The sequence below is a fragment of the Falco naumanni genome, chromosome 16, assembly GCF_017639655.2.
Source record: "Falco naumanni isolate bFalNau1 chromosome 16, bFalNau1.pat, whole genome shotgun sequence".
NCBI lineage: Eukaryota > Metazoa > Chordata > Aves > Falconiformes > Falconidae > Falco > Falco naumanni.
In genome coordinates, this window is record NC_054069.1 from 178658 (window position 1) to 188258 (window position 9601).

Sequence of the window (9601 nt, forward strand, 5' to 3'; positions counted from 1 at the left end):
CCTCACCATTTGTACAAGACACAGCAAACACTGCTAGGAAGCTTTGCAATAACACTCAGCTGGTTCACAGACCTATGCAGTAAAAAAACACCACCAAATCAAAACAAAAAACCCAAACAACTTTCTAAACAAACCTCCCTATTTTCACTGATCCAGCCACTAGAAAAGCAGTGACCTTAGTAAATCACAAAGCATCCATTTCCCAGGAGAAAGTGAAATTCTTCCCTACCCAAGCAGATGGGAGCAGGCAAGAAGCTGATACTATTTACTGAAGCATGGACCTTCATGCAGTCATATTTTCACAAAGCTGAGGCGTCTGTCTAAAGGTAACTCAAATGGCTACCATTCTCACCAAGTCTGGGAACCTTACTCAGATGCTATCTATCACAGCTGGGAGACCAAGTCCGCCACAACAACCACCTTAGATTTGCAAACTCAAAATCAGAGCCAGCTCTCAGACTGACTATTTTATCCAAATGTGCAAAATTCACCAGCCAGCCAGCAGCTTTGTCCACTTACAGAGGTCCGGGAAATGAGATTTTTCTTAGTTGTTACTTTACACCTCAGACTTTCAGTGCTCCTCAAAGACAATCTCTAGCCCTCCCAGAAGCAAACAGTAAGGTAATACTGAACTGAGTATCAAGCTATGCAACGTTTGCTTTAGCTTGCAGACAGACAGAAGACAGTGAGCTGCCCACCTCTTCCATTGCTGAGTTCTGAAGAATTAGCAATACTTCACAGAGCAGACATGACATCAGGCTCTTGGGACAGAGACAATAACATGAGGGCAGCATGGAGGTGATCACAACACAAAGGAGACGTACGAAGGTCTAGAAGTATGGCCCAGACTGAGTCTGCAAAGCAAGGACTGCATGATCCAAACGTACAGCTAAGTGCATCGTGCATAACTTGGACAGAAAGAAGAGCTCCCGGCAGAGCTCCATGCACGGGCAGCAAGCATGCCACAAGCACAGACGGTGGTGTCTCTGCTGCTCACAGAAACCCGTATCCCTCCTTATCGTCCAATGATGCAAGAAAACCAAGTAATTGCCCAAGCAAGAGAGTGTTGACAAGTGTGGCAGAAGGGAGACTATGTCCCTTTAAATGTGACTAAAGCGTTGTCAATGGATCTGCCATGGTAGAGGAGTTAATCCCCCCCAGCCCCTCTCAGCCACAGTGATGGGATAATTAGATGCGAGGGCTCAGCACAGATGATGCTCCAGTTGCTTAGCAACTAATGGTTTCCATGGAAATGGAAAGCACAGCCTTCAGAGCAGTAAGTGAGCAGTGCAGCAGGGCAGGGAAAGATGCCTTAAACTCCTGCACTGATCCTTTCCTCCCGAATCACTGGGAGGCCTTGAGGTACTAGGGGAATGAGAAGGAGGTTCCTTAAAGATACAACATGTCTGTTTCAAGCAGCAGTAAAAAGAAAAGGGTTTGGGGTTTTTTTTGTTTTTTTTTAGAATAAACTTTCAGTGACATGGTCCTCCCGATTTCAGTGTCTCTCCACCAGCAGGATGAGTGAGGCTGAATCACACAAAGTGGTCTTACGCAAAGGCTCATGCCCTGATACGTGGGGCTACAAGGAGCTGAATGCGATTCCAGTTCTCGCACCCAGGGTCTGGGAGGTGAACAGATGCACACACTAATGTATTTAGATTTCCGGTGCTGTCCCGTAAGAAGCCACGTATAGGCATCCAGCCTGGCCCTGAACCGGCAGGCAAGAGGAAGTTTCCTCTTGATTCTGCAGCTCCACAACACATACAAACGTGACACCAGCTATAAAACACGAAGAGCCTCACCAGAGTAACAGAGATCAGATTTATTAACCTTAGCCCAACTCTGTTATCTGGTACTTCCTTCAACACAACCAATTCCTACTGCTTTATTACACTGCTGCTCCCTGCACCAAGTCAACATCCCACTGTTTCCAAGCATCGCAGCCATGACCTGCATCACTTCTCAGTAAGTACTGCATGCACTGGCCATGCAGCTGCACTGCTGCAAGCCACGATCTTGTCATCACGTGAACCGAGCAGAGAGAGCTCTGTTTCTATTTTGATAAAAGAGCTCTGGGACACTTAGATGGGGCTGTTGATTTAGTACTAGGTGGTCTTTACCCTCCTCACACGATAAAGGGATGGCCCGCATCACTGCCTGCTTGGAAATGATAGCCTTATATATCAAAGCTTTGCAAACCTCTCAAGCCCTGGTGGCACAGGAGGAGGTCTGGAAACTCACATCACAAAGACAAGCCCTGCTCTCCCACCCTCCCTTCCATCCAGCCCCGCACTCGTGGCAAAAGGCAGCCCTTGCAGAGACAGCAAGCAGACTGTGCCTTGGGCACTGGCTGCAGCACACACACTCACTGGTTTTCCCCTTCCGACCTGGGAGGAGACTGGCAGCACGTGCTTCACTCCGCCATGTGCTGTCTCCTCTTGGCAGAAAGCTTGCAAAATGGAGGATAGGGCAGACCCCTCCCTTGGGCAGCTGATGAGTCAGGAGGTGGCACGTACTTCCATGCCAGGCTCTGGGACCCCCGCGCGTGTTGGTTCAAGCCACTGACTCTGAGACATCCTGTGGCTCCTTCTTTGCTGTGTGTGTTACCTTTCCCTCCTTGCAAATTTCCCTCCTTGCCAGCTGTGACACCCAGGAGGGATGAAGCATTCCATCAGCCAGCCTGTGCTAAGGCTCATCTAGTCGCAAGCGAGGTCTGCTTCCTGGAGCCCTGTCCTCATCCAACCAGAGCTTCAGGAAGGTACAGGATCAGAGTTGCCAAAAAAGTTGCGGAGTGTTTCAGACTCTGTCCCCTATGGCTTTCAAAGGGGGAAATCAAAGGGAAGTGCTACGCTTTGTTCCATGGGGGAGCAGCACAAAAGGTAAGTGGCAGCAAGCCCGGCACAACCGGTCTCTTCAATCGTCTGCCTGCTCACCTTTGAAGTGGTTTTAAAAATCAGGGAGGAGCTGCAGAGACCCAAGTTCAGCTCTTTCACTACAACTTCACAGAATTTGAGGATGTGGGGGAGTAAGAGGCTGCCTTTTCCCCAGCAGAAAAATAGCATTTCTCTTTAGAGAGAGTAAAATATGGCTAATAAAAAAGGCTGCGATGCTCATCAAGTACATCTGTTGCATTGATATGTCCTGAGGAGGCTATGACCAGCAGCAGCATCTACCTACAGTACTGACAGACACACCAGGCACCCACAGGACTAACTGGGCACCCTGACACCACCCCCAGCCCAGTGCCAACAGAACAACCATCTCTCACCAGTCACACCCTCCCCTCTGCCTCATGTTCCCTCTCCCCTTGTCCTCCCGTACTTTTGTACTTTTCCAGCTGTCTCTCTTTAACAGAAAGGACAGTTTTTAACCCTGTCCCACGCAAACCGTGGGAGCCCTTTCTATATCATAGTCACAGCATCAGCCACTTGCAGTGGCACAGGGGATTGAAGCAATGCCAACATAGCAGAAGTGGCACTGCGCAAGGACAAGCCAGGCGCCTGCCATACAGTACATCCATACTAGGAATATGGGGAAAAGTACAAATTACTTAATTGGAAATTAATCTCTGTTCTAACACAGGAGAGAAAAAAAAAAAAAAAAAAAAAAGAAAATATATAAAATCCACAGTTGATAGGCATGACCGGTACCCACAAGCCCAGAGTCCCTGCCAAGTGCACTGAGCTTGCTTTTATATAAACACCATCAGCTGGGCAAAGACAAGACAAGAGACCATATCCTCGTATCATCCTGGACAAGCAGATGTCACTGTACAAATTCAAAGCTTTCTGGGACTGTGGAACACAAGAACCATTCAAGCCAGACTGGAATAACAACTCTTGAGTCAGAAGACCAGTTACAGAGCTCCCATGTCTTTAGGGGAAAGAGAGCAAGCTTGCATCCAACACCTTTCAGAAACAGGAACAAACAGAAACAGAGCTTCACTCTGGCTTGCTGAGAATCCCTCGCACAGTACATTCACATGAGGCCATAAGCCTAGCCGAAGACATCTACCTAGACCTTCCACGCACATGTGGAAACGCACATGCAAAAGTCAGACACCCTGAGAAATAATTGTGCACACTTGTAGCTATGTCTCAAATCTGACATTTCTTTTCACTTGGTTTGCAAGCAAGTCTTAGTCTAAAATGCCAGGAGATGGGAATCTGCAAGGAAAGAAAACTGTGCCTGCCCCCTGGCCCCAGCCCGCATCCTTACAAAGCTTCCCTGTAGTTATGGGAATTATGAGGTGTATGGGAGTAGGCAAGACCAGTTTTCAGTAAAACCATCCCATCAGTTGGCTTCTGTGCACGTAACAGTCACCTGAGAAGAGCTGGCTTTGAAGAATCCAGATGTCCTGAGCCAAGACACCTCCGGCTTGTCACCTCTATATTTTCAGCTCCGTTCATGATGCAGATAGAGACGCTGGCTACTTTGGCCTTCTGCACGTGTCAGCAGGTTCTCTTCTAACTTCTGTTGCACCTTCCAAAGCTAAAGGGGAAACACAAATTGTGATGGTTTTAGGATATAAACATATGACCTTCTGGTTAAAGCATAAGGAATTGGCAGTCTTGGATTTTATTTGCCACAAATTGGTTCTATCAGTCTGATGAAGATCTCCCTCCCCTGGGAAAGCAGGGGTAGCAAGACAGAGCTCAGGGGTTATGATGTTTTCACCGAGAACGCACAGTATACAAACCAATGGGATTGGGATTGAGATTCAGCAACTGAATGGCCAAAGGCAAAATTAAGGCCTTTTAGCCCTTTCCTAGACTTTAGAGAAAGGTCTGTGGTTGCGACCGTATGTATTTAAAACATTCTTCAGCTTTATGCTGGAAACCAACACTTCTGTTCCCAGTTTTGCTAACTTTGTTGCATGGACTGGGCAGACTAGGGGGCTCATTTCCCTGCTTTATCTGTTTGTGTTACAGCAGCACCTCACATCTCTACCAGTAAGCAGTGAACGTTATCACCTGGGGCAACGCTTTCCACCCCTGCAGCAGAAGCAGGAAACATTAGCAAGCCCTTTTCCCGTCTTTCTGGGTGGAAGGTCTAAGCATAACTGCTCAGGACTTCTCTGGGTGGAGCACTCTGCTATATTATACCCTATCCCTCCCCTTCCCTTGCATTACTTACTGGTCCCACAGACCAGTGCAGCCTTCTCTGAGGACACAGAAACTTGGGGGAGGATGGGAGAAAGGAATGTCTCGCCAGCTGCAGCCAGCTGCTGCTAGAAGCCCTACAAGGTCTGCAGCTGTTTCTCATCTCCTTTATTGCTCTGTGGTAGCTTTTGCTGGATAGCCCCCACCTAACTCTGGGGGCACCAGCTCTGAACCAGGTACAGGTGAATTCAGTTGCTGCCTGCAAAACGCCAGCTCACACGGCCTCTTGTGGCCGAGCCACACAACCCGGTTGTCCCCCTCCAGCTCTACCAGGCTGCTCTTCCCAGGATGGCTCCTGGAAAGCAGCACAGAGAATGGTGGCCTTCCCGTGGACAAGTCCATCCTCAAATACTCATCTGTCTTTTAGTCACATTGATGCCTCACGCATTGCCCTGCTTGCTTTTCAAAAGCATGGCTGGCTGAGGAGCAAGCAGGTCAAGATACTTCACCCACATGTGACATCTAGCTATAGCAGGACTCCTTTTACCCCCCAAAATACTCCTGTTGTTCTAAGACTATTAACATAACTGCATCCAGTCTAGCACTGTTGTGCGAGTTTATTGTTGAAGTACCAAAGGTTATGTGAGCAGGTGAGGCATCAACTGAGGGTGTGCGTACATAATCACAGGCTGAATAAATTACTATGCCTCAGCTGATAAATGCACCGCTGTGTGAGAGTTTCACTCCAGATAGAAAGGGGAAAGCAACTTCGTGGTGCAACAGGTCAAGTGATACGTGGTAAATTATTAAGCTGTAGTAGCTGGATTGTTTGCAACACACCCCAAGTCAAACACCAGGCTCCAGTTTCAGGAAGGGGAATGGGTTTTGATTGGGGCATGATCAGGCTTTTTTGAAGAAAGCAGCCAATCCAGCAGGTCCTGCTCACACCTGAGGAATCTGATGAGGAGCAGTCCTCTCTGCTAAGGACTGAACTTTGTCACACAAGGGTGGAAACAGTTATGCGACTCTGGTCTTCTGCATCTAGCAAAAGCAAAGCCTTACCGACTTGGCATCTGTGGAATGCCTAAGAAGAACTACACAAACCTTAATACAGTACAAACTATCGTGCCTGCTTTTATTGAAGAGGCAAAACTGAGCATGCCAAATCCTCCTCTGCCCCTTGAAGGTTACCTTTTCAAGAAAAGTTCACTTTAGTGTGTGGCTTATTTTTCAACAGCCTGCCTCAAAAGGTGCAAATAAGTAAAGGGTGAGAATAGCAACAGCAAACAGTGGAGGAACATTTGGCCTAAAGCGCTGCAGAGCAAGCCTGCAGTGGGGAAAAGCACCTTACCCTTGTCTTTCATCATGCAGAAAAACCCCAAACTGGAAGCCAAACTTTGGTGCAAGGGTCATGGAATTCACTTTTAAGCTGGGATTCCCCCAACATCATGACAGTAATATTCTGGCGCAATCTTTTCCAACAAGTACGAAAACCAGCCTCTTTCTGTCTGTCTCCCTGTTACAGACTGGCAGCAAGCCCCTGATGTCCTCCTCCGCTACAAGCATAACCTGCGTCCTCCTACAAAATGGACAACATAGAGAGAGAGTCTGAAACCTAATCACCTGCTGGTACTAAGCCAAGGCTTGGATTTTGATTTGCAGCTACTCCGTTTCCACCTGTGCCACCTACGTCCCCTGCCCCCATGTAGAAGAGTGACAGTGAGCAGGCAAGTAGGATCAGGGTGTATCACAACCATGCTTTAATACCACAAATCACCTCGCTTCCTTTTGTAATACCCCGGACAGATTAAGCAGAGGCCATGTGTGAAAGACACAAAGAAACAAAAAACGATTCAGGACGGTGCAGAATTCAGATTGTGTCTTCAAGCTGCACAAAAAGTTTCTACAAGACACACTGTGAAAGCACACCCGGTATTTGCTTAACCCAGCTCCTTTTCCCTGGCTGTGGCACCGCCTCAGTGTTTTACCTGTGCTGATCAAAAGCCGGTCATTTCAGTCTTAAAAGCAGTGAAGGAGCTCCCTGATACCTGCAAACGCATCCTAGGCACTCTGTGCATCCCTCAGAGATCTGTCCTGCCTCCAGAGACATTCAGGTTCTTGGACCAGGGAAGTCCACTGCAGAGTGTAGGTAATGCTGTGATTTTATCAGAAGCAGAAAACTCCTAACACATTAGCCTAACAAACACAGGAATGGCTCATTTATCAAGGCTCTAGCAAAGCAAATGGGCAGAAAACAGAGCCTACATGGTGTCACCTATCTTATCCTCAATCAGCTCGCTTATTCCACCAATATGGACCATTTACTCACTGGAACGGACTTTAATAAGTGAAGTGTGAAACAGAGACCAGCCTTTCATCCACCTGTGTGATATTTTTTTATAAAAGAAAAGAAAAAAAGTATTAGATCAAGTCTCTCAGCACACAGGGTGCTTCAAGCTCACGGGATTCTTTGTGCCACCCTCACAGATCCCACTGTGCTCAGCACCTGGAGATTACTCTGCCATACAAAATAAAATGTACTTGAGGTTTCAAAACAAGTCATTTTGGGAAAGCCTGCACGTAAAAAACAGCCTTGAAGACTCGGATATGGCAGAGGAGCTCAAACTCGCTATCACTACTGAAGAGTTTCTGCAAGGTAAGGGCCTCAGGGGGATCGATTGACTTGGCTTCCCTTTAAAAAGATTCCCATCTCCAAAACTCAGCTGACAATTGTAAAATCCAGTAAATAGTAAGTTCCAGTCTAGAAGTTAACAAAAAGCCCATTTTCTTTATGTTTAAATGTGATCAGATCAAATTAGAAGTCTCTGCAATTACCTATAAAGTAAGTACACAGTTTACAGAAAATAAGGCTAACACAAAAAAATACAAGCTCACCTTGGTGTCTCCGGGCTCCCCACATCTACCAGCTCCTGATGAGACCCTGCACCATCACATGCTGAAGTGGCAAGCTGACCCCCCGCCAGCACACGGGTGCTCACTGCTGGGGGCACTGCCAGATGCCAGGGGTAAGTTCAGGACATGGTATTACCTACCAAGGCTGGCAATGTTTCAGGGAATGACCTGGGAAAAGGCTGGGGTTTTTTGTTTGTTTGGTTGGTTTTGGTTTTTTTCCCAGCCAGAACATACGTGTTCGGACTAGAATTCTTCTAAACTTATTTAAAGTTGAAGCCTGTATCTCAAAGACGAGGATATCATTACATAGCTATGCCTGCAGACGCACTCCCCTCTGAATGCAGCTTTTTGGGTAGATACACTTGTGAAAGGAGGGCTGAAGGTGTAATTTAAGCTTTTCTGGTTTTGCAGGGGAAAGAGAAAGTAAAATTTCAGAGCTGAGTGCCATTGTTCGGGCTGGCTGCAGCGGTGCAATAACGTGCAGACATGCACACTGTATGCAAAACAGGAAATAAAACACTTAGAGGGATGAGAAGGCACCTGGAGGACTTTGCCCTGGAATTTGCATTGCACTAGAGCTTCCCCAGGCTGCCTCTGGACAGCAGGGTCTAGAAACTATCCTCAGGTAGGACCAGCAGGGTGATGTTTCTCCTTAGAACCTGGTGTTCAGCTTCATCTGTAGATTCAGGTAAAGCCCAGCCTAGTCTGCCCCACCTCTGAGAGCCCTGCCATAGAGCAGGCCACATCTGACAGCCTGGTGAACCTCAGTAACCACCTCTCCAGACATATCCTGGGACTACTCTGACCCGGACTGCTCCAAGGAGGATGTGCTGTCATCTTCCAGTGAGGCCAGAAAAGTACAAAAAAGTGAACTGCTTGGGAGTCCTGAGCATCATACATGCTTAACAATCCCGCAAGAACAAATGAGCTGGCTCAGCAGCTCTGTGAGCGGTTGCCTTGGCAGGGGTCAATCAATGCACAGAGCCCATCTGACAAACAGGCTGAGAGTACAAAGTGTGGGGACAGAGGCTGAAATTTCAAGTACATAAGCTTTCTATATGCACTCTGCCAGACCCACCATCCCCCAGAACAAAGCAGCTTATCCCCCTCCCTCATTCCACCCAGGTCTAATATAGCCACATCCATTTTCCCCTCCCCCTCCCCATCTTACTGAGGATGAAGATGCTTCACGTACAAACATCCTGGTTCCTCAGGAAGTGTCAGGAACTCACAAACTCAAGGCGAAGCTGATCCCTTGGAACTCTACAGTCCTCAGACCTCAGAGCATGAAGCTCAAGCATTCCGGGCAGACGAGCACCAAAATCAAGGGAAGCTGGCCCTGTCCTCCCCTCAATTACTGCATCCGCATCATTCTTGTCCTGTGCAACAGTGCAAGTGGCAGTCAGACCATACAGCAGATCTACCCGTTCACATGGTACCTGCTCTTCTCCCAGCTCCTAGCGCAGAATGAGGAGAAGAGGGACAACGAGCAGTACAGGAGTCTCTGATCTTCTACTGGGGAAGCAGGGACGTAGCAGCCAGGGCTTGTGTTCAGGTCTTAGCTCTGCCTTGGGTTCAAGATACCA